Source organism: Pongo abelii, chromosome 21 (genome assembly GCF_028885655.2).
Source record: "Pongo abelii isolate AG06213 chromosome 21, NHGRI_mPonAbe1-v2.0_pri, whole genome shotgun sequence".
In the NCBI taxonomy this organism is placed as follows: domain Eukaryota; kingdom Metazoa; phylum Chordata; class Mammalia; order Primates; family Hominidae; genus Pongo; species Pongo abelii.
The window spans coordinates 45,492,714-45,518,360 of NC_072006.2; the positions used below are offsets into that span (position 1 = coordinate 45,492,714).

The 25,647-nt window shown below is 41.1% G+C and overlaps 1 protein-coding gene across 40 annotated transcripts in view; it reads right to left on the reverse strand.

Moving 5' to 3' along the window:
• Positions 1 to 25,647, reverse strand: part of ZHX3 (zinc fingers and homeoboxes 3) — a 133,628-nt gene that overhangs the window by 100,448 nt on the left and 7,533 nt on the right. For 11 of the 40 annotated variants that reach the window (XM_054542287.2, XM_054542262.2, XM_063720514.1 and 8 more), the window contains exon 1: positions 15,733 to 18,278. The exons of 17 other annotated variants lie outside the window; for them this stretch is intronic. The gene's annotated coding sequence lies outside the window, so the exon portion shown is untranslated. Of the gene's footprint in view, positions 1 to 15,516; positions 15,634 to 15,732; positions 18,279 to 25,647 lie in introns of those variants that run through there. 12 more of the 40 variants (XM_054542301.2, XM_063720520.1, XM_063720522.1 and 9 more) reach the window with 2 other exon arrangements.

Here is a 25,647-nt window from a genome sequence, read left to right on the forward strand (position 1 = left end):
AGGTTTAATCTTTCTCACTAAAAATCTGATTGATTGCTCTCATCCTGGAAAGTTTTCGGGAGCCTTTCATCAAACCCTCAGCATCAAATCTAGGGATGTTATGATCTGGATCTAAGCCTTTATCACCTCTCCAGCCTCATCCTCCACCAAGCTAACCACCTCTCTTCTCTCCCAAGCTCCATCCTACCCCCTACACAGCATGCTCTCACTAGCTATGCTTCATTACTTTAGGGTCCTAAATACAAGCACTCACTTACCTCATAGTTTTTCCCCTTACTATTTGGTACACCTTTCTTCCTCCATGTACTTCCTCTCCCATCCCTTGACTTGGTACACTCTTACTGGTCCTTCAGGTTTCAGCGTAAACACTTCTTTATCTAAGAATCTTTCTCTAACTACCCTTGCTTCTCCCCACTCCAAATACTGGGTCGATGGTCCTTCTGCTTGCCATTCTGTTTTACCTGTCTCATGGAACCTAACATGCTGAACTGTAATTTCTTTTTATTCCTCTATATCCTCACTAGACTGTAAATTACTTGAGGTGAAGGGTTCTGTCTGCCACTCATCTCCATGGAAGGCATTTACATCAATATTGGTATATGAATGTCAACTTACAGAATAAGCATCTCTGGACAAATCATTTACTTACTGAAGCCATTTCAATAGAACCCTGACCTTTTTTAAGGCTAAATACTCATATTCCAGAGGAAATAATACTAATGTTGGTGTTAGGAAGCCCGTCTTCTAGATGTTGCTGCTATCACCTGTGTGGCCTTGGACATGTCAGTTAACCTGTTTGAGCCTCTGTTTCCTTGTTTATAAAGTGAGGGAGCTGAACTAGTTCATTAAAATCTCTTTTGTTTATAAAATTCTATAACAGTAAATGCAGCAAGGCATCATTGTCAAATTATTTTCAAGAGAAGTCCAGTTTACTGTATCAATAAACTGATACCATTTATCAAAATAAAGTAATCAAAACTGGGTAGAAGAAGGGAGAAAATAGTGTAGCAGTTAGAAGCATGAATTCTAGGGTCAAACTTCCCAGGTTCTTGTTTTAGCCACGCTGTTCACAAGCTGGTGTTATCTTGGCTGTGCTACTTAATAACTAGTGTTATCATCACAGAGTTACTCAACTTTCATAGCATCAGTTTCTTCATTTGTAAAAGAGAAATAGCAATAGTGCCTTTCACACAGAACTACTGAGGATTAAATGAGATGATACATACAAAAGGTTTAGCATAGTATGCCTAGTACAGAGTAAATGATCAATAAATGCTATTATCATTTTAAACTATCAGCGAAGAGTTCTTATATTGACAAGGATGAGAAACATTATAATAGCATCAGAGTAGTAGTCACTGTTGAGAATGCACTTTCTTGAATACTTGTAAAGTCTCTTTTCAATTAAAAACGCAAAAAATTATAAAGACAAATAGAAAACACGCTTACTCATTCCCATTACCCAAAATTAGCCACTTATTATTGAAAACATTAAAAAACTTTCAGAAAGATGGCTACTGTCAAGTTTATGAATTGTATCATTGCTGCCTGACTCCTAATCCTTCCTTCTGCATTCATTTTTTGTACTTCCTAAGGGGTTTTTTAGCAATGGTCAGTGGATGATAAACTTCAGTCTTTGAAAAAAGCCATTTCACTCACACTCTTGAATTATAGTTAACTTGAGATCTAGTGATAGTTTAACTTGATATCACACTCTTGCATGACAGTTTATTCTCAGTTGACAGTTTTTTCCTCAAAGCATTTTGTTCCATTGTCTTTCAGCCTTGATTGCTGTTGTTGAAAAGTCTTCTGTAAGTCATACTTATTATAGTCAAGATTCCTTGTAATTCTTATATGAGAACTCTTGGAATGTTGCTACTCTTTCCTTCTATTCTTTTCTTATCTCTGCTCAAAACCTTCCAATGGCTTCCCATTTCAGAGTACAAACAAAAATCCTTTCCATGGGCTAAAAGCCCTGCATGATCTATCTTTCCCACTCCCGTTACTCTATAACCTCATCTCTTCTCTTCTCCCCTTGATTACTCCACACCTCTGGTAATCAGAGTTTTGCTCTGTGTCCCCACCCAAATCTCCTCTCGAATTGTAATTCCCACATGTCAAAGGAGGGACCTGGTGGAAGGTGATTGGATATGGGGGTGGTTTCTCCATGCTGTTCTCATGATAGTGAGGGAGTTCTCTCACAATACCTGATTATTTAAAAGTGGCAGTTTCCCCTGAGCTCGCTCTCTCTCCTGCCACCTTGTGAAGATAGTGCCTGCTTCCCCTTCCACCACGACTATAAGTTGAGGCCTCGTCAGTCATGTGGAACTGTGAATTAATTAAACTGCTTTTGTTTATAAATTACCCAGTCTCAGGTAGTATCTTTATAGCAGTATAAGAATAGACTAACATGTGAACTCTGTGCTATTCCTCAAACATGCTGCTGACTTGAGGCCTTTGACTTACTATTCATTCTGATTTGACTAACAGGAATCAATCATTTATCCCAGGAATCCACATCTGTTCCCTTTATCTTCCTCAGAACTCTGCTTAAATATTACTGTTTCGAGAGGCCTCCTCTGACTACACCACCCCAAGTAGCAGTCAGACTCCCATTCTATCATTCTCTATTCCCTTATTCTGCTCTATTTTTCTTTACAGCATGTATTACCATTTGACACATTATATTTATTTATGTCTTACCTTCTGTGTTAGGCAGGCTCTAAGATGGCCCCTAATGATCTCTGCCTCCTGGTATTCATGCTTTTGTGAAACCTCATCTCCTTGAGTGTAGGCCAGACTTACTGACTCACTTCTAACAAATACAGCAGATATGATGAAACGTCACTTCCAAGATTAAGTCATACAAAGACCATGACTTCCATCCTGGGTTCTGTCTCTTACTTTCTCTTGGATCATGCCCCAAGGGGAAGCCAATACCAAGTCATGAGGCATCCCTATAGATAGGTACTTATGGTGAGAGACTGAGGCCTAGCAACAACCACGTGAGTAAGCTTGGTAGTGGGGCCATCCCTGTCCTGAATCAATCCTTTAGATGAGACTGCAACTCCAACCTACAGCTTGACTACAATCTCCTGAGAGACTATGAGCCAGAGGCACCCATTAAGCCCTGCTCAGATTCTCAACCCATTCCTGTTACATAATAGGTATTTGTTGTTTTAAGATGCTATTTTGAGTCATTTATTATGTAGCAATAGATAATATACTCTCATGTGTAAAATATAAAATATCATGGGATGTACTAAGAAAGACACCACTCTATATCCACTGTGATGATATAACCAGCCCTTTAAAATCAAATTTGGAGTAAAGCAAGGACTTCATTTTATTATTTATTTATTTTTGAGACAGGGTCTCACCCTACTGCCCAGGCTGAAGTGTAATAGCACGATCTCAGCTCACTGCAACCTCCACCTTCTGGGCTCAAGCAATCCTCCCCACTTTAGCCTTCCAGGACTATAGGCACATGCCACCACACCTGGCTAATTTTTGTATTTTTTGTACAGATGGGGTTTTGCCATGTTGCCCAGGCTGGTCTTAAACTCATGGCCTCAAGCAATCCACCCACCTTGGCCTCCCAAAGTGGTAGAATTACAGGTGTGAGCCACCGTTTCTAGCCTTTGGCTTTAGAGCCACTCATTCATGAATCTGAAATCTTCATGGTGGTAGTGACTTTTTGCTGAATACTATCATCCCTTTTGCCTAGAAAAGTGACAGGCACACAATAGTCACTTAATAAATATCTGCTAAATGAATACATAGTTAAAAATTATATTCTATAATGTTTATTACAAATTTAGAAAATGAAAAGATCTTGAGATGTTTCCCTAGGCAATGCCAAAATTTACTTGAAGGGCAACACACCGGTGGTGCACAGGCAGAAACCAGCCTGCAGAAGACAAATCTTAGCTAGCCAGAATGATATTTTGAAAAAAATTGTATGACAAATAGGGCCCAAAAGTTTGCCATATATGTAACTACCACTCTTGTCTTATAACTAACAAATTCCTACCTTTATATTATATGTCTATGACCCCTGGTCTATAGTTAGTCATTCTCCATCACTAGAGGTGTTGAAAATAGCTGCAGGCATTTTCATACTATAAGGGTGGGTATCCTAAATTATCTCTAAAGTGACTTTGAATTTCAGGACTCTATAATTTCATTCATTTAATTGTATGTGTTTTGCAATTATTTAATACTTAGATGTTACACTGAATAGACATATATTTAGAAACTTTTTAGAAGAATCAGCACAGTTTTAGACATGCTAATTAATGGAATCTAACAAATAGTTTTTTCTTTTTTTGAGACAGGGTCTCACTGTCACTCAGTCTGGAATGCAGTGGCGCAATGATGGCTTCCACAGCAACCTCAACCTCTTGGGCCCAAGTGATACTCCCACCTCAGCCTCTCAAATAGCTGGGACTATAGGCATTCACATCATGTCCAGTTAATTTTTTTTTTTGTAGAGACATGGTCTCATTTTGTTGCCCAGGCTGGTCTCAACTCCTGGGCTCAAGCGATCCCCCTGCCTCAGCCTCCCAAAGTGCTGGGATTACAGGCATGAGCCACAGCACTCAGCACAAACATTCTTGAATATATAACCATTTTCAATAATTACCAGGTCATTGGTAAATAATTTTGTCAGGTGCATTGTTTAATGTAACTATGCCTCCCATTTCTAGTTCATGAATGAGTGGTTCCAAAGTCACAGTCAAACAGAGAAAAATAACGGTGCTCCTTGTTTTACTCCAAATTTGAATTTAAAGTGCTAGTTACATTATCGCACTGGTTAGAGTAATGTCTCCCTCAGTACATCTCATTTTATTCATAAAGAAGGCATCTGTCTTCCTTTTAGGTAACATGCCAAGGATGTGATCTTATTGTACTAATAAAAGGTTTGGCTATGTCTACCAAACATTCGAAAATTTGTCCATTTCCTTTCAGCAGCTTTAACAATGTTATTTAAGATTTTCACTTTTTTTTTTTTTAACATAATCCAAGGTGCCAATGAAAGCTCTTTGCCCCCTAGATTACAAATGCCACCAAGAAATGATCCTGTCTTACTTGGTTCATGGCCATATTCCGAGTGCCTAGCAGAAGCCTGACAAATAGTAGGTGGTCAATAAAAGATTGCTGAAAACATGGAAATAACTAATTTGAATTATGTAAGTATGCACTTCTATCCTAGTTGTAGTTTGAACAAAAAGAAACTTAGAAACTAAAAACTAATAATAACACCAAACATTGGGGCAACATTAAAATAAGAGGCCTTCAAGATAACCAATTTGAAAGGAAAGCATTCATGTTTGACAAAGTTCCATTATGGTTGTTAGAAAATCTGCTTAGTCTGTAGTCACAACTAAGAATTTTATTAAAAGTCACTAGAACTCCACAGTCTTCCTTTAAAAAGACTAGGTCTAAAGAGAAGTAAAAGACGAGTAACAGTTTGTGTTATTGAATGCTGATTATGTGCCAGGTACTATGCTTGGCACCTCACACATTTCTTACTATTTATTTATTTATTTATTTATTTATTTTGCCAGTACAACAGAATAGATTTTATTTCTTTTAGGGACAGGGTCTCACTCTGTTGCTCAGGCTGGAGTACAGTGGCTATTCACAGGCATGATCCCACTACTGATCTGCATGAGAGTTTTGACCTTCTTCGTTTCTGACCTAGACAGGTTCACTCCTCCTTAGGCAACCTGGGGGTTCCCTGCTCCCAGGAGGTCACCATATTGATGCCAAACTCAGTGTGGACACCTGACTGGCATAGCGTACTACAGCCCTAACTCCTGGGCTAAAGCGATCCTCCCACCCCAGCCTCCCAAGTAGCTGGGACAATAGGCACATGCTACTGCACCTGGTCACTTATTTCATTTAATCCTCACAAACATTGTATGAAGCAGAATCTGAGTTATCTCTGTGTCTGATGAGAAAACAGATGCAGAGAGGTGAAGGGACCTGCCTTAGGTCATACAGCTACTAGCATGCAGTAGGAAGGCAGATATTTCAACCCAAGCTACTGATCTTAACCATTTGGCTACGCTGGCAGAGCCAGTTTCTTCAATCATAAAATCTCCAGGGCAGCTTCAAGGTCTAAATGAGCATGTGGAAAAGTGGCTACAGGGACTCAGTTAATTAGTTACCATCTCCTCTCCCACTTTCTTCATCTGGGGGCCTCCCAACCTGGCTCCTTAGGCAATGCTAACTTGTAGTTTGGGACAATAAGCAGTGACCCAATAATTTGCTTCCTCCCTGCCTACAACTTTGGGGAGCTTTAGGATATTTTAAGCAATCTGTGGTATTGTTTGATGAAGCCCACAGAAAGGGAAGTAAATATGTTGCTCAATTACAAAGTAATTGGGGAAGTTAAATACATTGCCTCAGGTCATACAGCTAGTAAGTGATGGAGCTGAGATTTGAATCCAGACATTTTTCCCACACAGAGCTGAGATTTGAACTCAGACTTTTTCCCCCATGCAGTGTTCTTTCCACAACTGAAAGAGAAGCTGCATAAATTCAAGGTCAGTAATCCATATAGAAAGAGAAGATCAGAGAACAGAAGTCACAACAAATCTTAAAAATATGTGGAAGTAGATGAGAAATGCTGCCAGAGAAAGGAAAATTCAGAATGACACAAATGTTGCAGAATTAGGATTACGGCAGCATCTCTAAGAAGATGCTAACATCATGTTAGGACAGGATTGGAAAGGGTGGCTGCATCAACTTTTTAAATCTCTTCTAACGAAGACGCAGTAATTATGATAGAAATGACTACACTTTTCTTTGTTAATAACTCAGCAAGCACAGAGCATAAGTACTATATGAAAGCTGTGGTTACATAAATAAAAGATTGATAGACAAGCATATATACTATATATATATTTTGTGGGTTTGGAATATATATGTGTATACGTATACACACATACATGTATGACACACGTGTTTGTGTATGCATATGTATACACACACAGATATAAGTTTATATATGTATATATTCAAAACCTACAGAAGTTTTTGTATGGGCCATCAATTAAAAGTAAAGCATGAATCTAAAAAAAAAAATGCATTTTTGAGCAATCAGGGAAATTTAAATATAGACTGAGTATTAGATGATATTAAAGAACTATTGTTATTTAGGGGTAAGTTAATGGCACTCTAGTTGTTTTTAAGTTCTATCATTCAAGCCTGGCAAGGTGGCGTGCACTTGTAATCCCAGCTATTTAGAAGGCTGAGGCTGGAGAACCGCTTGAGCCAGGAGAGTTCAAGACCAGCCTGGGGAACACAGCAAGACCTCATCTTTATAAAAAAGTTCTATAATTCAATTACTATTAATACATCCAAGTCATTTCATTTTCAATCTGGATTGAATATTGGCATTATTGCTTATTTTTTACTGAAAATAGAGCAGCTGAATTGTCAGTCAAAGCTTTGGGGTTTTTTGCTGTTGTCTTTATCCTCTGATTGGGACTTTTGAATTTAATGTCTAGTTACAGGATTCAACTTTTGTGACACATTAGGAAGACACTGTCTCTAATATTTAGGAACCAGAATTATCTGAACATATTAATCAACAGTGTACAGAACTGTCCTGTCCCACTGACCAGGTCACAATGAGTTCTACAAAATAAACAAGTGCAAATGCTTTGTTGTCTAAACTTCTTTACTTTCTAACCAATGCTTAATAGTAATTTTGTTTTGAAATGACCAAAAAAGTATGGGTCACAGTGTTGTTTGCCATGTACAAAGGGCAAGAGAAAAGCACCTCTCCCCTAAGCTAAAAGATTAAAAGCTTGGAGAAAAGGGAGATCAGGTGATCATGAACTCTCTACTCTGTGTTTCTACAGAACTCACTTGCTCATCTACGATTCAAAAGCTGCCCTTTGCATGAGTACCTTTCAGTTTAGGAATGTAATTTCAATGGTGCATCCATTTTATCCAAATTCCAATAGACTAAGAAAAGAAATTGGATGCTCCATAACATTTCTTATAAAAGAATTTTATCAGTAACACTGTACTTTCTAGCCAATGCTTAAAAAACTGTTGACTGTCTCTTTTCTGTAACTTTCTGGTATGTGAGAGTATCTCAGATTAATAACTCAAAAAAACAGTATACACAAGCACTTTATCAGATGTCCAGATGACAAGAAACTTGAAAAGATACTAAGTATGTTGGGTAACAGCTTGTCTGGCTAGAATAAAAGGTCCAACTGAACATACACAGAGGTGTGCCACCATTTGGAAGCTGGCAAGACAGCCCTGCTGCTGTTTTCTTCATCTACCTAGTGAGGTGGGAGACACACATTTGATTATAGGATGTCAAATACCGGCATCAGATAGTATCTGCTGGGGGCTCTGATGGGTACAGCACAGCTACCCAAATACCAAAGGATTTGCTTTCATGAACAACTTTCACCAAGAACTGTGCCCTGCTACTCAAAAGATGATCAGGGAGACCCATAACATCAGCACAAGCTTAGGGAAAACTTGTTACAAAGGCAGAAGCTCTGCCTCACCCAGACTTTCTGAATCAGAATCTGCATTTTAACCAAATTCCCAGGTAATTTGTATGCACATCACAGTTTGAAAAGCATTTTAACCAAATTCCCAGGTAATCTGTATGCACATCACAGTTTGAAAAGCATGGATTTAGAGGATTATTGTCAGTTTGGAAGGAGGGTTCTACAAAACTCTTCCTTGGGCCCCTCCTGTTCCTCATTTTTACTGATGAGTCACATAAGGATATTGAAGAACCCTCATCAAATCCCAAGTAACACTAAACTAGAAGGAAACAATTGCACAAGCACCTCTTGGAAGAGACCAGGCTTGACAGCTGATCATGTAAAAGAATATAAACAACCAGAGATCTGCTAAAGAAAAAAAAAAGTAAGGCACACTTAAGTATATTGCTACAAATCAGACCACTTCTAGAGAACTGGCTATAAGTCTGGTCACACATTCTAAGTGACTGACAGTGAACTGTGGTCACACAGTTTGGTGAGAAACAGGGAGGGAAAGGGATCTGGAAATTCTATCGAAAAGAATGGCTGAACTGAAGGACCTTAAACCTGAAGAAGAGGTGACAATGTGGGGACATCATGGTCATATTCACACATCTGAAAGATTGTCTCAAGACATTTCATTCTACAAATGTGGTTTTGAGCATCTGCTATGTGCCAGGCACCATGCCAGGAGCTAAGGATACAGAGAGTGAAAACCAGAACAGATCTCTAATTTTCTGATTTTCTTGCCTAATGGAAGAAACCTGCCTGTTTTTCCAGAAAGCACAACTCCAGACAATCAAAGGCAAGTGGAAGGACATGGGCACCATTCAAGGAAGCCCCTTCTGGCCAGAAGGCTACAGCTTTGTAAAGAAGTGAATAGACAAAAGTTCCGAGGCTCCCCAGGGCTGGAAAGAATGAGTTAAGGAAGGATGACCACCTCCCAGGGAGTAGTAGCTCAGCAGACTAACAGGCCAATGCTAATATTCCAGGGCTAGAGGATGCTTGGGGCCAATGACATTAATCTAAGATTTGTTTAGAATTATGCTACATTCAATTTAGCTGACAACAAAATTTTTAAAACTAATTTAGGATTAACAGCTAAATTTTGTATGTAAATGATGTCATACCTTAAACTTAGGAGTAAATGATGTCTAATTTCTCATTTAGTAATTGTTGTCGTTGTTTCGAGATGCAGTCCCACTCTGTCTCCCAGGCTGGAATACAGTGATATGATCTCAGCTAACTGCAACCTCTGCCTCCTGAGTTCAAGTGATTCTCCTGCCTCAGCCTCCTGAGTAGCTGGGATTACAGGCACCCCCCACCACACTTGGGTAATTTTTGTATTTTTAGTAGAGATGGAGTTCCAACATGTTGGCCAGGCTAGTCTGGAACTCCTGACCTCAAGTGATCCATCCACCTCAGCCTCCCAAAGTGCTGGGATTACAGGCGTGAGTCACCGTGCCCGGCCTTAGTAATAGTTTTTAAAACCTAAGATTTAATAAAAATCCACATTACTTTATTTATTGATTGATTTTTTGAGATGGTGTCTTGCTCTGTTGCCTAGGCTGGAGTGCAGTGACACAATCTCTGCTCACTGTAATCTCTGCCTCCTGGGTTCAGGAGATCCTCCCACCTCAGCCAGACCATAGGCATGCGCCATCACACCTGGCTAATTTTTATATTTTTTGGTAGAGATAGGTTTTCACCATGTTGGCCAGACTGGTCTTGAACTCCTGACCTCAAGCGATCCATGCGCCTCGGCCTCCCAAAGTGCTGGGATTATACATAGGCGTGAGCCCCTGCGCCCAGCCCACATTAATATTTTAAGTAACAACTCTGTATTAATGACTTATTTCAATTGTACTCTTCTCTCAGCTATCCCTCAAACTACTATATTTCCAGTTCCTTGATGTAGCTTCAGAGTTGCTCATTCCACTCCCAAAATTATCCTAAAGAAATAATTCCATTTCTTCTTCCAGAAGAACAAAAGAGGGAGGGGTGAGGAAACTAGTTGCCTGAGATGCAAATAAACAATATTTATAAAGAAAAATAATACGTAAAACACTTCAGTAGAATGCAGTCCTTTTCACAGAATGCAGCAAGGCATAAAAAATTAAAAATATATAATAAGAGAATATTTAAGGTAAACTGAGAAACTATCATATATAATTATGCAGGTTACATAGCAACATGGAAAAACGCTTACAATGACATGAGAACAATACAAACTTGTATAATTCTAGCCATATAAAATTATGCATGCATGTGATCAAAAAGTAGGAAAGAAGAAAATCCAAGAATTTTCTAGAGTATTAGAATTCCCTTTTTAAAAAATTTAAACTTTCTATTTCACTGTTGGCTGTACAATACTTTTTTTTTTAATTTTTAAATTATTATTACACTTTAAGTTTTAGGGTACATGTGCACAATGTGCAGGTTTGTTACATATGTATACATGTGCCATGTTGGTGTGCTGCACCCATTAACTCGTCATTTAACATTAGGTATATCTCCTAATGCTATCCCTCCCCCCTCCCCCCACCCCACAACAGTCCCCAGAGTGTGATGTTCCCCTTCCTGTGTCCATGTGTTCTCATTGTTCAATTCCCACATATGAGTGAGAACATGTGGTGTTTGGTTTTTTGTCCTTGCAATAGTTTGCTGAGAATGATGGTTTCCAGTTTCATCCATGTCCCTACAAAGGACATGAACTCATCATTTTTTATGGCTGCATAGTATTCCATGGTGTATATGTGCCACATTTTCTTAATCCAGTCTATCGTTGTTGGACATTTGGGTCGGTTCCAAGTCTTTGCTATGGCTGTACAATACTTTTATAATAAATTTATCAGGAGCCAGCCAAGCGTGGTGACTCACGCTTGTAATCCCAGCACTTTGGGAGGCCGAGGCGGGAGATCGAGACCATCCTGGCTAACACAGTGAAACCCCGTCTCTACTAAAAATACAAAAAAGTTAGCCAGGTGTGGTAGCGGGCACCTGTAGTCCCAGCTACTCAGGAGGCTGAGGCAGGAGAATGGCATGAACCCAGGAGGCGGAGCTTGCAGTGAGCCGAGATTGCGCCACTGCACTCCAGCCTGGGCGACACAGCGAGACTCCATCTCAAAAAAAAAAAAAAATTATCAGGAGCCAAAATAACTAACTCATTACAAGTGTAAGAATTTGTACATTCACAAGAAATGAAATAGTAAAAGGTGACACACACAGTTTGATCTTCACGTTCAGTTGGTTGTCCTTTATAAAGCTATTTAAGTTCATAAACAACCAAAAGTAAAGATAATGAGATTCATGTTATTAAAAGTGCTTAATATTTGTGGAAAGCAAAAAGGACTTTGTACAGCAACTGCCCATGAACTTTGGGTAAAAGCAAAACTAAATTTCTGGAGTCTATTTTGCTTTTCACCTTATTTGATCTCACTTAACATCACTCATGCCAAGTTGAGTTTTTTTCCTCTTCTTTTCCCTTCTCCTCAAGTTCATAAAGTGAAAAAAAAAAAAAAATACACAGCAGCTCTGTTACAGTCCTCACTGTTCTCCCAGCAATACTATGTATGAAGTGCAGCTTTCTGGAATGGGCCACAGAGAAAGTAAGATAAGAGAAATATCCAAATACTACCTGTCACCACAGGGATCACCAGGACTGAGTTGACTTAGGGCCGAGAGATCTGGGCTCAAGTTCTCCACATCTATAACATGGAAATAATACTGCTTGCCCCAAAAGGTGATGTCACAAGAAAGTCCCTAGCACATGGTGATGCTCAAGAAATGCTCATCTCATCCTTTTTTCCCACCTTCTGCCACACACGTGCACACAAGCTCTGCCCATTCTAAAACTACAGGGGTCCTTAAGTCTACTATTTCCCAGATGCCCACTCCAACTTTCTCTACCCTGCTCTCTGCCTTGGCAGGCTAATCATTATGAATCACATCAACAGGTCCCTATGACCTTGACCTCTGATTGGGTTTAGCCAATGCTAAGTCCCAGAAAGAGATCGGGGGAGGAAAGGAGAGGCGAGGGAGGGAATAAGGTTGGGAATTCATTCTACTTGCGGCGCATGCATCCCTCAACCAAAAGTCACTGCTCCTCTCAAGGTAGCCTCTTGACACTTGATAATGACAGTCTCTTCTGGCTCCTGATAACTACTTTCATCCATTTTCATCCATTTGTCTCTTTGGAGCTAGGGGTAGTAACAGCTCCACCATCACTATAACCCTTGGTTCCTGCACTATCCCTTATGGTTCTCTCTACATCCTGCCCATACCTCTTGAAGTAAACTCTCTTGGAATTATCCTAAGTTGAGAATGCCAACTTTTCCTGTTGGGACTCTGACAGATAAAGTCCTATCTATAGAATCCCAGAATCATTTATATCTTGAATCAACACAAGGAGAATGGCAGTTCTGGGGTTTCAGATTGAGATGCACATGCAGGCAGGATCTGATAATTCTAAAATACTCCCAAGTATTGATGATTCAAAACTCCCAAGGCTAGCCTGTGTTCCCCCAATAGGCCTGAGTTGGTCCCACAGCTGAGCCATTCTCCTCAGACCCCAGAGGAATAACATCAGCTTCTAAACCCTTGGGACCCTGTGAATTGAACAAGAAGTTCTAGGCCTCCCCATGTTTTAAATCTTCAGTCCAGCCTCAGTCAGTGAGTCCCAGTTTTATCTCAAACTAATAAAGGTGTCCAAATTACCAATCTCTCAGAGACTGGGGGAAGGGGAAACATAGCAGCCTCGCAAACATCCCATCTTTCCTATTGTGCCATGGTTTCATGTGGAGTTAGAAAATAGAGTGCAAGAATGGACTCTCCAAAACCAAAGGGCTGTGTTAGCCTCGGATGGAGTGGGGAAAGAATATGAAGTAACCCCCCTACACACACCCTTCTCTCCTTTCCAATTCCCAGAGCAAGTGAGGAAATGGGGACCTAGTCACCCAGGGTAAGTAAGTATGTAAGGCAGAGCCAAGACTGAATAAAGGCAACTGACTGCCAGTCCAACTTTAATGACAATGGCCATATTTTCTCCCATTTGGTCTGTGCTGTCCAGGTGCCCAAAGGCGAGTTAAAGGAAACACCCCTCAGTTGAGTCCTAGCCCACCATAATGTGTCAGACTTTTACTGGTTTAAGATGCACTTACGAGGTCTAGAGTGGCCCTAGTCATCCCAAGACTGAAGAACTCACAGAAGTTTCATCTATTTCTATTGAGTCTAAAGATACAGAGCTAAGGACAGCCTTAGCTGTCAGCACCCACCACGTGCAGAGGGCTCTTCCAGATGGCCTGGTGAGTTAAAAAGAGTCATCCAATTCTTTTTTTTAATTTATATTTTAAGACCAGAGAAGTAAATACGAAGTACAAGAGAAAGGAGCTGTACACAGAGCATTACCCAGCAGGAAGGCATTAAAGCATCAGCATAGTGGCACATTAGGAGCTCGTTGCTCTGGGTCACACTGTGACATGTGAAACACGGAGCATGCCCCAGCCTTTCCAAACCTCCATTTCTTCATCATTAAAATGAGGTCAATAACACTATCCACTATTAATGACACTACTATTAACACAGGGTTAATGATACATGTAGCAGTCCTTAGCACAGTGAGTGACATGCCATGAGGGCTCAATAAATGCATGCTTTTATCATCAGACCAAACTGAAGTTGGTTAAGTCTTCTCTAGCTGGAAATCAAATTCTACAGCCTTACTGGCATCTTACCTGCACCCTAGGGCTTAAAAGCCTTTGTTTACTTTTAGAGGAAGCATATTACAATATTAACAAATGTAACAAAACATAGCAGTAAAACTATGCTAGTAAGATCACTGAGCTAGAAATACTTCATTAAATAGATGTTTTAGAACCTACATTCAGAGGGGAGTTCCATGAGAGTGGGTGTCAGCCAGGAGTAAGTTCAGTAAGGGACTGAACCATTAAAATGCTAACAAAACCTCAGGATAATTCATTAGGAACACAATATGCAGACTAAGGAGGGAGTTTACATCTGAAGAAACCAGGGATCCAGAATCTGAAGAGAGGGACTTGGGAGATGAAAGTGAAGAAAGTTTCTTCAGGTACTTGAAGGGTTGTATATGTTATATATGATGGGAAAGACTAAGGAAGTCCAGTGGGTCAAGAGTCCCAGGACAAATATTGCGGCTTCCTATGAGGAAGACTGTTCTTGTGCTAACCGAGAGGTGTCCCCTACATAAGATGATGAGTTGGCATCTCACCAGTGGGCATACTAGAAAATCCTGTGGTCACTTCCTACCTGAAAGTCTGCAATCCTAATGTCTTATTTGGACACCAGAAATAAACATAATTGGGAATCAATAGAGTGCAGCTCCTATGTGCCAGCATTTCTCACCCTGCTAACAACAAAACCTTCAGAAAATAATATAACAGCTCAAATTTAGTCTGCTATTACATTTACTTGGGCAGTCTTATTCCATTTGAGAGGCATTCTAGTTAAAAGTAAATAACAACTCCATAATGTTTTTTCTTAAAGATAAATTAATCAGCCCAACACTATATCAAAAAAGGCACAAGGATAATCTGTCACATGATTTTGAGTAATTATGCTAAGGGTTTCATTTAATCAAAGGCATCATTGCTTTTTTGCTCTGCTAGGCTTAGAAAACTAAACATTGAAAAAAATCAAGAAATAGTCTAAAAAATCACAGCCACTGAGAAGAAAGTGATTCAACATTATATTTTCTTTGTTCCACCTGCCAAAAATGATAGAGTGAATTTGGAACTGAGAAAGACAAAAAGAAAAAATTCAAGAGTAGAAAAAGACATATGAAAGACAAGCATGAGGCTGGGTGCAGTGGCTCACGCCTGTAATCCCAGCACTTTGGGAGGCTGAGGCAGGTGGATCACTTGAGGTAGGAGTTCAAGACCAGCCTTGCCAACATGGCGAAACCCCATCTCTACTAAAAATACAAAAATTAGCCAGGCATGGTGGCAGGCACCTGTATTCCCAGTTACTCAGGAGGCTGAGGCAGGAGAATTGCTTGAACCTGGAAGGCAGAGGTTGCAGTAAGCCGAGATTACACCACTGCACTCCAGCCGGGGCGACAGGAGACTCTGTCTCAAAAAAAAAAAAAAAAAAAAAAGACAAGCATGAGAGTTTAGTGACATTAACCACCCAAAGCCTTCCTGAAACTCCAGATGTGTGATTTCTGTACCTAAGCATATAGTGCAGTCTCCACCCGCGTTTTCTTTTTCCTTCACCACAGTGAGTTGGGTAGCAGGAGAGAAGGATATAAAGGCAGAAGCTCATCTTTCATTCAGTCTGTTTGCTGCCTTTGACGGCTATCACAATTCAGCACACAAGAATGTTAGTGCTCATCACCATGGAGGCAATTGTAATGTCAAACCCAGAATTGTGGAATCACAAAATACGAGACACATGTAACAGGCTTTGGGATGGGAGGGTAGGAGTGGAGATCCAAATTACCAGGCAAGAAACGCAAGTCTTTAGAAGCCCTTTTGAAGCAATTCAGATTCTTAGTCATTTTTTTTTCCTTTCAGAAAATTGAGATACTGATTATTTCTAGTTAAATTAATCTCTTCTGTTCACAGAATATATTATACCAGAATTCCAGCCTTCAGACCCAGTGAGAAATGAATGCACTATTAAAGGATATACAATCAAGTATAGATACCTTCATTATAAAGTGTGGCTTTCACCTGAACTGGAGAAAGCAATCTTTGTCCTAGATCACGCGGTATTTCATTGTAACTCTATCCCTCAAGCACTACTAGACTGGGGAGACAAGTAAGTCAACAGGGTGCTAAGTGCTATCACAGAGGTAATCTACTTTATGCTCCAGGAGAAATGGAAAAGGAGAAGTGGCGCCTACCCAGCCCGAGGGGTCAGAGAAGGCTTTTGGAGGAGGGGCACCTGAGATGAAGCTGGAAAGGCAAGTAGTGTTGGCCTAATGAGCAGGATAGGGTTTATTCTACACAGAGGGGCACAGGGAAAGCCAGGAGGACCAACTGGAAACCAGAAGCCTGGGGAATGCTAACATTTCAGGGCTGGCCTGAGGACTTGGGAACCAGAAAGGGGCCACAGAATGACGGGTCAGAAAGACAGATGGGCCAGAAAGACAAAAGAGCTAAGGAGGAGGGCCTTTCAAGGCAGAAGTCGCTCACAGTGTGAAGGAATGCAAGCCAAGTCAGACAAGGGCTAAAAGCCTAGACTTAGGTAACCACAAAGGGCCTAGGGTGCCCTTTGCCTGAGACATTTCAGGGAAGTAAGTGGCAGCAACAGAGGCCAGAGTACAGAGGGTTAAATTGCAGGAGGTGAAGAAGTAGAGACCATGGATAAGGCTACTCGCAGGAAGCCTGGCTAAGAACAGGGAGTGAGCTAACAGGAAATACAGGATCAAATTGTATTTTCCAGCCTGAACCTCTTCTTTAAGCTCCAGACTTTCAACTCCTCTTGAATTCCTCCTTTTCCCTCACCCACTACACTCAATTTATATTCTGGCCTCCCCTCTACCCATTCTCCATACAACAGTCTGGGTGGTCTTTTTAAACTATAAATCAGGCCATCATACCACCCCATACTCAAAATATACAATGGCTTCTCACTGACCTTAGAATAGAATCTTAATGCCTTGCTATGCCCTGTAAGTTCTTGAGTGATATGGGCCCTGCTTTGCGCTCCAGTATCCTCTCTACACCTCTCCTCCTCTTAGTCTTGTACCAACCTGATCTCCTTTCAGTCCTTGAATTCATTAAGAACAGTTCTGCCTTAGGATTTTTGCCCTTCCTCCTTTACCAGGAACCAATCCTAGGCCCCCAGGCCCTTCCCAAGCTCTGTCCATCGAGGCAGGTGCCTCTTCATTCCCTCCTGTGTTTGAACAGGTCCTGCCTCACTCTTCTCAGAGCTCCCTCCACCATTTTGTGCAAATAAACACCCACACACCCCAAAATCACCTCTCATCCAGTAGATGCACGCAAAGGATGAGTTACCTATAAAGGAACAGGCCACCGCAAGTGCTCTTCCAACCCCATGCCCAACGGTTTACCTCAAACCAACTTCTTCAGAACCCAGGTTTTCCAGCCCTCCCAGTGGGATGTTTCCCGGGTCTCACTACTAGGGGTTTTGATGTCAAAAGACCCAGGCCCTAGCTCATTTCTCTGCTGCCAATTAGTTGTGTGCCCTTTATCAAGGCACCACTGCATCAATTTTCTTATCCTAAAAAAGATAAACAGTGTCTCCCTAGCCTTTAAGAAGCTCACCACAAAGGTGTACTAACACCCCAGTTCTCAGTTCCCTCTTCCCTGACCCAGGGACCTCTCTCCCACCTTTGCATCACTTGCCTTCTTTACCAGGAACAAGTCCTAGGCCGCTTGGCCCTTCCCAAACTCTGCCCATAGAGGCAGGAGCTTCTCCATTCCCTCCTGGGGTTGCGCAGGTCCTGTGCCTCACTCTTCTCAGAGCCACCTCAACCATTTTCTGCAAATAAACACCCACACACCCCAAATTCACCACCTATCCAGTAGATAGATGCCTCTTCTCAACCATCTCTCCTTTAGCCTTGGTCACTAGCTCCTATCCTAGGCCTGGTATACAAAAGCCTCCCAGACAATCATGCCCTCTCACTGTCTTCTCCAACACTGCTGGCAGGCCACTGACACCCAGGGCAACCTTAGAAACCATGGTTTGAAGATGGCAGAGCATCATTAGTGTGGGCCCCCTCCATCCCCACAGGTGACTGGATTTTAAATGAGCACAGAAATGTCTACTGTTTTAAGTCACTGAAGTTTCAGCAGAGTTTATCTATTACAGTAGCTAGTGTTTCTCTACACAATACAGGCTGAATTAAAATGGCGGCTGGAGAGAAGGGAGAGGACTCTAGTGGTAATGAAGAAAGCCTGGAGCTAGGATTAGGGATAGCCTGATGACCATCTCCATTTCTGTATTACTTATCCTCTTCAAAGTACTTGAAAATATGTTTTCTCATTTGACACACCTTCATCAATACTATTGTTATTAACAATTCACAAATGAAAAAAAATGGACTTAGTGAAGTTAAGGTATGTCCAAGATCCCATAGCTGATAAGTGGCGAAGCCAAACTGGACACAGGACCCCTGACTCTTAGTCTAACAGCATCTTCCCTACAGCATCTAATCTGTCAAAGCCACATTCTAGTGCCACATCAGACACACTCAACTAAGGTACAAGGGTGCTAGAATGAAACAAAAAGGATAGGTAGTCTGGTAGAACTGATAAAAGGTAGATTGTGAAGGTCTTTGTAAATATCAGACTGTGGAGTATAACTTTTATTCAAAACACAATGAGGAGCAAAAATCAACTCCCACTTCCAAGCACCACACAGTAATTTTATATCTTATCTGCCTTCAAAGACCTTACTGCATCATCTACCCTTGGTTATCAGTGGATGCCAATGCTCCACTTCACACAAAAAAATAGAAGCTTTTACAAGGGCAAAAATTCCAGCCCCCTGCCTTCTATAGACTTCTCTGTATCCCCAAATAGCCTTTCCTCTTTCCACACAGTCAAATGAAACAGGCACCCCTCCTCTGGCAATGCTACTGGCCATCTCCTGTGCATGCCCCTCCATCCACAGAAGAGACCCTGTTCAAGCACTCATCCTTTCTCTTCCTGAATCTCTGATTTTTTTTCCTTTCTTCTGGCTCTTCCTTTCCTTGGCCTCTGAACATGCTAGAGGCCCTCTCATCCTAAAATCACCCCTTCCTTGGGAAGCCCATAGCCCCCTCTCATCCTCACACTTCCTAGCTGAGCTCTTTTAAGCATCGGCAGTGAAAATGCATCTCTACTTCATTACTAAGGATTCTCTACTCCACCCCCACCCACAGTAATGTGGTGGTGGGATGCTGAAACATTTACCTCCAGTGATACCTCTTAGGAGCTAAATCCAAAGGACAATTTCCAACATTTCTCTTACTTTACCTTTTCATGGCACTTAACACTGCTGTACTCCCACCTTCTTGAAATTACCCCCTGCCTTTAGTTTCCATGGCCCCATTCTCTCTTGATCTTCCCCTCTCTGTCTACTCCCACTTGGTTTCTAGTATATCTCCTCCCTCTGCCTCCCCACTAAATGCTGGTATTTCCTGGGGTTCCACCTTTATACTTCCTCTTACTCTACATACTATACTTTCTGTTTGAAATCATCCACAAATATAACTTCTTCTGACGGCTGCGCACTGGAGACTTCCACAGTGTGTAGCTGTGGAAGTGTAGCTATATCTCCACAGTCCAGACCACTCATGTGAGCTCTCCGCAATCTGGCTACACGTGCCTGCCAGTATTTCCACCTGGATTCCATGGGTGGAATTCCAGCTCAAATTCAACATGGCTAAAACCACAGCAAGCATCCTGTTTACCATGCTTGTTCCTCTTCTTACTGCAACCATAAGGAGAGCATTTATTGAGTATTGTATCAGTAAGGGCTCTATAGAGAAATAGAACCAATATGAAACAACTATATATATGTGTGTGTGAATGGATATCTGTATGAATACACAGTCATACTCACACACTAAGATTTATTTTAAGAACTGGCTCATGCAATTGTAGGGCTGACAAGTCTTAAATTTGGGGCAGACTAGCAGGCTAGAAATGGAGGCAAGAATTGCTGTTGCAGTTTTGAACTCCCCTACTCGAACAAGTACCCAGCAGACAGGGTCTGGCCTCTCACCTCTATATCCCCAGCATCTTACACAGGCTTGACACACAGCAGAAGCTCAGTAAGTGTTGGCTAATGGCCAAGTGGGTATAAAGTGAGATGTTATTAAATGAGAATGGGACAATAGGATGAATCATCATGGGGAGGAATCAAGACTTGACCAAGGACTATGTTACAAATCAAGACATAGCCCTTCTGGGGCATTCATTTGCCAGAATTACCGCATCATTACACCCATGACTGAACAAGGACCATTACACAGATAGAAGCATATCCATTCAATACTATATTTGAATGTCTCAACAACCCTGTTAAGTTGGCATGGCAAAGAAAAGGTCACATTTTATGAGTAAAATTGAGGTTCAAAGATTAAATGTCTTGTCTGGGTTGCTACAAAAAATACCTACAATGAAATGTTAGTTGTTCAGTGATATGCAAGGTAAGAGGGACCATTAAAACAACAGAAAGTTGGCCGGGAGTGGTGGTTCATGCCTGTAATCCCAGCACTTTGGGAGGCCAATGCGGGTGGATTGCTTGAGCTGAGTTCAAGTCCGGCCTGGGCAACATGGTGAAACCCTGCCTCTACAAAAAATACAAAAATTAGCTGGGCATGTTGGTGCACACCTGTGGTCCCAGCTACTCGGGAGGCTGAGGAGGGAGGACTACTTGATCCCAGGAGGTAGAAGCTGCAGTAAGCTAGGATCACACCACTGCACTCCAGTCTGGGCAACAGAGCAAGGCCCTGTCTCAAAAACCAACCAGCTGGGCGCCGTGGCTCACACCTGTAATCCCAGCACTTTGGGAGGCCGAGACAGGCGGATCACAATGTCAGGAGATCGAGACCATCCTGGCTAACACGGTGAAACCCCATTTCTACTAAAAATACAAAAAATTAGCCAGGCGTGGTGGCGGGCGCCTGTAGTCCCAGCTACTCAGGAGGCTGAGGCAGGAGAATAGTGTGAACCCAGGAGGCGGAGCTTGCAGTGAGCCGAGATCGCACCACTGCACTCCAGTCTGGGTGACAGAGCAAGACTCCGTCTCAAAAAAAAAAATAAAAATAAATAAATAAATAAATAAATAAACCCCAACCAACAACCAAAAAAGTCAAAACCAAAAAGTAACAGTTCAGTTCAAAAGTCCTTATCAACCTAAACCTGCAAAAAGTAATCTTCTACTATTTACAATGAATACTTTTTATTATAACTATTGTTCTGATTTTTGTACTATATCGTGGTATGTATTGTATTATTAGAATTATATATCCATTGTTGTAATAATAAATTTCTGGTTATATAGTAAACATCCAGAAGCACTGTTTTCTGAAATAAAGCCAATATGTATTAAATCTATGACCCTTTAAAGATAACTATATAAAAAGCCCTAGGTACCACCTAAGTAGCTGGTTTCCTTATTTATTAATATACATTAGAATTAGTGAAATGTTAATATTCAGTTCAAGCACTGTATTTGGGGATGCGATACATTCTCTGAAGCCACAGAGAAGTGAAAATGCTCCATTAGTCATTCTTGTTAAAGAAGACAGGGCTAATTACTCCCAACTATATTTGCATATATAGTAACTTGACCTTTGCAAAGCTCTTTTCTACATAGTCTCATCCAGTCTTAGAAAAATCTTATAAGTCAGGGCAAATCCTTTTTATTTTACTTGACAGAAAATAGGGTCAAATACTTAAGGTCATGTAATTGATAAAAGGCAAAAGTGGGACTAGACACCAGTCCTTTCTTCCCCAAAGCCTACAGTCATTCTATAAAGCTCTCATGGCTTTCTGGCCATAGGTCCACCAGACTGTGAGTACCACAGAAGACCATGTCTGATTTGCTCTCCACTGGTGTCCAGCATAGTATCTGACACATAGTAGGCACATAATAAGTATGTTATTTGGTGAATTACTAAAATCATTTTCTTAAGTGGCTTTAGTTACCTGTATGGTAAAATGGGGCCTATAGCATTGCCAAATATCTTGGCTTTTTAAATGGTATTGGCATTATCAGGAATAAACAAAAAGAAAATGCTATCTTCTGTGAACTATATATGTTGATTCCCAAGGGGATCAAAATTCTGGGCCAGGGCCCCATTTCAGCACAAAAGGTAGCAAGTAGTATGTTTTTCAGCTTCCTGGAAAATTAAGAGTTGAATGGAGGGGTCAAGTGGAAGAGCCTTAACATGGGAAAGGAAAAATTGAATGCAAGATTTCAGGCATAACGATGACCACCTACAAGGCTAGCACAATGGTCCAGCTATAGCTAACTTACCATGGCAAGAAATGGGCTTGCCAAAGGAGTGTGAACTCATCCAGAGAGTACACACACCAATGAGACAGAATCCACTCTATGGCAGGACGACATAGCTTTGAGGTAGGCCAAGCCCAGGAACCAAGTGTGCAAAGGTCTAGGGCAGAAAGAGCCACTCTGGACATGGCTTCACAGGCTTTCTGTAAAACCGTCTGTGCTTAGCCACCTAGAGCAAGGCAGAATGAGGAGCAGCTGACCTCCTTTGGTTTACTGTGGCCAACCCCACAGGGATCTACCGACCACATTGACAACCACCCCAGAGAAAGATACTCAGAAATGAGATGGTGAGTATTCAAAAGTCCTGCTAACCCGGCAGACTATTCATTTCCTATGAAGGCCTCATTAACATCATTTAGAGCTCCATTTTCCCTCCATTTTAAACCATATATTCAAACATATACATCCCATTATCATTCTGGTTTTCTATTCACTACCATACCACTATATATCCCATTCTTTCAGATCTCTACTATGATCCCAAGATCGTTTTCACCTATGCTTCCATAAAAGCCCTTCTCCACCAAATATTCCTTAATGCATCACACATTAATTACAGAAACAAGGTATCCAAAGTAATTGAGTCATTTCAGATAACTGAAGGCTAATTCATTAAGCACTATGTTGTAGTCTTGCTAAAACAAATGATGCCTTAGTAAACAGAAAATATCAAATGTAATTTACTAGTTCCAAAATTTCACTCAACCTTCAAGATCCAGTCTGAATACAAACATTCCCTTAAAGCATCCTCCAATCTCCTCTTGCCACCTTCATCCACCACTAGAAATAAACTCTCTTTCATCTGTGATCCTAGGACATTTTGATTATATCTCCTTCACAGCACATAGCATGGTCTGCTTGAGGTTAGCGATCTAAATGCACCTTGACTAACTTTTTAAAAAGTTCCTTGAGGCCATGGACCCTCTTTTCAACTAAGGTACCTAGTTCACAGCAGGTATACAAACACTTCACAAGGTGAATACCTTTAGTGATTTAAACATTATAAAGAGCACCGTAATACAGCAGAGCCTGCAAGGGTTCCTGAGCTCTGACGGGAGGAAAAGTGTGACATTAAAGAACATATTATCACCATCACACTGATTGGTTGAGTATTCCTCAGCTTTAGAAGGAAATGTTTTTCTAAAAGGGAAAAATACTCTGAATTCCTTTTTTTCTCTAAAATGGAATCACTTTTTACAAATCTCAACTTGCAAAATGAAAGTTCTGGTTGAATTGGCATTGCTAATCCTCCACGGCCACATTTTCTAGGCCTCATGATGTACATTTGACTAGCTCCCTGTAGTTCACTGAGGAGAGGAGACAGTGAGTGGAAGGATGTGGTAGGTGACTGGAATGCAACTGAGGTGCTGCTATTCACCAGTTTGAAAGCCAGCCTTCTCAGTCCAAGAGGAAATAAGAAATGGAACACATGATTGAGCAAATCAAGTTTTAGGCTCAAGGTCCATAGCAACCACTTCAACAGTGCTGACAACATTCTTTTCCCAAAGCTTTAGTGTTTGGGTATGATAAACCAGGTGGTATAGTGTTAAGTAATCTAAACAACGCAACTCAAATTCAGAACCTCCTTAATAGCAACAGTGGGAGTGTAAGTGGTCAGCCAAGAATGACTAACTCCAAGTTCCCTCGTGAGCAGCTATTCTTTTGCAGGATTCCTCTCCTTGTCATGGAAAGAATTTTCCCAGGGAAAATAGGGAGAATGGAGCAGTAAGGCTACCAGTATCATAATATTAAATATCTAATCATATAGACAACCCCTTGGGGATAAAAACTGTTCTTAACTTTGGCTTGTTGAGTAACACTTTGTTTTTAAATCCAGCATCTTCAGAGACAGAATTGTGCACATAATTTTACAAATACCTAAAGCACTAAGCATGCTGGTTTATGACAGAAAGCTTTCTAAATTGCACAACTTCCTTCTCAGCCTTTCTGAACAAACTAAACCCTAATTCGACCTATTCCTGTTGAACATGATAACAATTATAATCAGTTGATGTATTCAGAGACCACTGAGGCAAACAGGATTGTTTTTCTCTGTAACAAATGTCTCCAAACAGCTATACTTTGAATTATTTTGTAGAGTATTTCTGTTTCTGTCATTACCAGCTGTCCCTTCCTGCTGTTGTCAGTGTGTTTGCCTCTGATAGAGCATTCTTAGGTTCACTGTTTCTGATATCAGATGTAGCAGGAAAGCCAAACTCTTAAGTGTCATGGGCTAAGGTTCCCTCCCACCAGTCCCACCTTCTTCAGACCCAGGCAATAGGCTTCCAGATGCCATGTTCTTAATCACTACAGCTGCATTTCCCAAACTTGCCTAATTATAAAGAATTACTAAGTGGGGAGGGTGTTAAAAATACACATTCTCAGTCTCCTCCTCCTAAAGACTGTAGTTCAGTGGGCCTGGGATAGAGCCTGGAATCTTTTTTTTTTAAGATACATCCTCACATGATTTTCATGAACACGTTTAGAAACACAATACTACACGCCTCTAGTGCTGCCCTCTTGAATTGGGATTCCTTCAGAAGTATAATGAACTTGGGCCATGGCCGACTCCTTCCCGAGAGACCTGGCAACCAATAAACCTTCCAGGTCACTACTTTTCCATCTCCCTCGGGTAAAATCCCCTGATCCTTTTAGATTCCTGCAGGGTAACCACAACATCTCATTTCTGGGATCTCCGACCCCACCTCATTTACTGAAGATTTGGCCCACTTTCCTTTTCTCCATCCTAAATATCCTACAGTCCTTCTGATGGCTTCTCTGACCACACAGATGGCCGAAACAACTCTCCAGCCTCTCAGTTACTTGACCACCTTGAATTCAGCCATCTTCACTGAGTTCACTTCATTTCAGTCACTTATATCTGTGGCAAAACACAGGAATCTGTCATGCCCAGTAATTAATTGCTCCAACTCTGAAATCTTCCACTCATGCGTCCCTCTCTAGCCACATCCTCCTATTACTCCATCACTCCACACACCCATTCCTTGACTTCAACAACACTGGTCCTTTTCTCCTCCCCATCTAGCCTAGATACCTTTAGCTATCACGTTAGTCACCCCCTGGCCAATATCCCAGTTCCTCT